This window comes from Larimichthys crocea, chromosome XXII (genome assembly GCF_000972845.2).
Source record: "Larimichthys crocea isolate SSNF chromosome XXII, L_crocea_2.0, whole genome shotgun sequence".
Classification (NCBI taxonomy): Eukaryota; Metazoa; Chordata; class Actinopteri; family Sciaenidae; genus Larimichthys; species Larimichthys crocea.
In genome coordinates, this window is record NC_040032.1 from 8,970,907 (window position 1) to 8,974,447 (window position 3,541).

Genomic DNA, 3,541 nt, shown 5'->3' on the forward strand with positions numbered 1-3,541 from the left:
AAGTGCAAAACATTAAATAAGGAATCGGTTTTCTTTTAGATTTAATGAGAGTAAAAGTTTTATTAAATCATCTATAAATGTCAAACATTAATATTAAAAGGTGAGGTGTGTTTATATTAATCATTTCCCGCCGCCTCAGGCTGCTGAAACTAAAAAATAAAGTAAACCCCAAATGTTCCTTTAACGGGTGTAAAGTTCATAATTTATTAAGCTTTTATAACGAAATGATTAATTAATAATTTCTAAACCTTTTGTAATAATTATGAAGTCAGTAAAACGTTAAATTTAAAAAGTTTCAGAATAAAAGTCAGCAAACGTCAAAACAAATAAAGTCTGCACCTTAAGGCTTTTATTTTGAATAATAATAATAATAGTAGTTGTTGTGTTTGTCTTCACTCCATCATCATCATCATCATCATCATCATCGTCACCTCTGGGCTCGTTAAGCTGATGTTGGCTCATTAGGACCCGCGCGCAGTTTTGCAGCTTGTTTTCGCGCGCTGATTAAAAGCCGGTGTCGTCCTTGAACGCCTCACTCATTCATCAAGCTGAATTATTTCATTAAGGCGCACAGAGGCGCGTTGAGGCGGGTGAGAGGGCAGGAAAACAGAGCCCTTCCTCTCTGTCATCACTCATAAAGTCACTCTCAATGCGCGGCCTTTCATGGCGAGGCCACCCGGACCAGCGCGGCCTCACGGCGGCCCGGGACGCGGCGGCGGCTCCGCGCGGCGGCACCAGGCCTGCAGGGACAGATGTTTGTCCAAATCAAAGAATATTATTCAGCTCGTTCATAAATGTGCGAATTAAAACAGACTCAGGTCCGGTGAAGTGTTCGTCATGGATCCATTTTGTTCGAGTCCAGAACCAGGAGGAGTCCAGAACCAGGAGGAGTCCAGAACCTCTGAATTTATGCCCCTATTTCTTTAAAAGTAAACATTATGTGTCATAAATAATAAGTAATTCATATTTATGGAACAATTTCTGCCACATTTATCCCATTAATCCAAATATTTGGTGCGTAAATGTTGATTTTTGGAGGGAAACGACGCGCGGCCTGTTTCTGCTGTTTGAATTCAGTTTAATGTGTTTTTAATAAAAACTGACAGACAAGTGATGACGCGTTACAGGTGAAGTCCTCGTGAAAACCGGACATTGTTTCATGTTTTCAAAATAAAAAAAGATGCGAAACATTTTAGTTTAAATGAAATAAACTCGTTTTTTTATGAGGGGAAATTAAAATAAAGCCTCGGTGATTCAAAGTGAAGAATAAGAACTGACATCCGAACACATCTCCGGGTCTGGAGATGATTTTACGCAGCGTCAGAAGAAGCTCTGACGCTGCGTAAAATCATCTCCAAAGCCTCAGTCGGGCTCAGATGTTCTGGTCCAGAGAAGTGTGCAGTGTTTCTGTCTCTGCATGCTGGAGTCTGAGCTTCACCTGCAGCTGCAGAGATGAACTGTGTTGATGTTCCTGTAGTAACGTCCTGCTCTGCTGCCTGATGGGTCGGAGGTCTCGGACGCTCCGTGCTGGTTTTGGGCCTTGCCCCTCCCCCCCCCCCCCCCCCCCCCCCCCCCCCCCCCCCCCCCCCCCCCCCCCCCCCCCCCCCCCCCCCCACCCCCCCCCCCCCCCCCCCCCCCCCCCCCCCCCCCCCCCACCCCCCCCCCTGACTCCAGCATGCAGAGACCAAATCAGCCACAGTGTTGTGTTACAGTAGACGACACTGTACTATCACCTCCTCTGTGTGTGTGTGTGTGTGTGTGTAGTATATATTCATAACACCTGTGCTTCCTGTTCTCTCAGGTTACCTGTCATGTTGCCGCTTCATCGATGACAATCAGATCATCACGATTCAGGAGACACCACATGGTGAGCTCAGACAGGTCTGAGCTGCAGACAGCTAGTCAGACAGGTCTGAGCTGCAGCAGGTGAGCTGCAGGTCTGAGCTGCAGACAGTGGCTGCGTGAGCTGCGAGCTAGTCGTTTGAGCTGCAGAGTTTGAGCTCAGACGGTTTGAGCTGCAGACAGGTTTGAGCTGCAGACAGTCTGCGACAGGTCTGAGCGAGACAGTCTGGCAGCGTTTGAGCCACGCTCGGCGTCTCCGACTCTCTCTACGCTTCCTGCCCCCAGTGCACTGTGGGACATCGAGACGAGTCCGCAGACCACGGTCTTCTCGGGCCACGCGGCGACGTCATGGTCTGTCCCTGTCGCCCGACCTTCGACCTTCGTGTCCGGAGCCTGCGACGCCTCGGTCAAACGTGGGACATCAGGGACAGCATGTGCCGGCAGACGTTCACGGGCCACGAGTCGGACATCAACGCCATCTGTGTGAGCGCTCAGGGCGACACGCCGCATGTGTCTTTATTCATTAGACAGTAGCATTCTGTTTACTTTCTGATTTTAACGTGTTTCTGTGGATATTGATTGTTTACAATAACAAGTGTGCATGACACCGAACAGACCTCTGAACCGGCAGTGTCCAGTCTAACAGTGACACAGCGACAGAACTCTGAACCGGCAGTGTCCGTTAACAGTGAACACAGCGACAGAACCTCTGAACCGGCAGTGTCCAGTCTAACAGGAACACGGGACAGAACTCTGAACCGGCAGTGTCCAGTCTAAACAGTTGAACACAGCGCGACAGACCTCTGAACCGGCAGTGTCCAGTCTACATGAACACAGCGACAGAAACGCTCTGAACCGGCTGGTCCCAGTCTAACAGTGAAACAGCGCGACAGAACCTCTGACCCGCAGTGTCCGTCTACCAGTGAACACAGCGACAGAACCTCTGAAACCGCAGTGTTCCAGGTCTAACAGTGAAACAACAGCGACAGAACTCTGAAACCGGCAGGGTCCAGTCTACAGTCAAACACAGCGACAACCTCTGACACCGGCAGTGTCCCGTCTAACAGTTGAACACCAAGCGCAGAACCTCTGGAATGGCAGTGTCCAGTCTACAGTGGAACACAGGGACACGAACCTCTGAGCGGCAGTGTACCCAGTCTAACAGTGAACACAAGCGGACAGAACCTCTAATCGGCAGTGTCCAGTCTAACAGTTGAACCAGCGGCAACAGAACCTCTAAACCGGCAGTGTCCCGTCTAACAGTGAACACGGCGACAGAACCTCTGAACCGGCAGAGTCCGTCGAACAGTGAAACACGCGACAGAACCTTCTGAACGGGCATGTCCCGAGTCTAACAGTGAACAGCGACAGACTCTCTGAACCGGCAGTGTACCAGTCTAACAGGAAACACAGCGACAGAACCTCTGAACCGGCAGTGTCCAGTCTAACAGTGGACACAGACAGAACCTAGCTGAAACCGGCAGTTACAGTCTAACGTGAACACAGCGACGAACTCTGACCGGCAGTGTCAGTCAACAGTGAACACAGCGACAGAACCTCGAACCGGCAGTGTCCAGTCTAACAGTGAACACAGCACACAGAACTCTGAACGGCAGTGTCAGTCCAACAGTGACACATCAGGTGGTTTCTTGCAGGGTTTTGGTTCCTGCGTCCCGTGCTGAGTCGTTCATTAGTTCAT

General features: G+C 50.0%; 1 protein-coding gene across 1 annotated transcript in view; it reads right to left on the reverse strand.

Moving 5' to 3' along the window:
• Positions 1-3,541, reverse strand: part of gnb2 (guanine nucleotide binding protein (G protein), beta polypeptide 2) — a 10,831-nt gene that overhangs the window by 2,475 nt on the left and 4,815 nt on the right. The gene's annotated exons all lie outside the window — the stretch shown is intronic.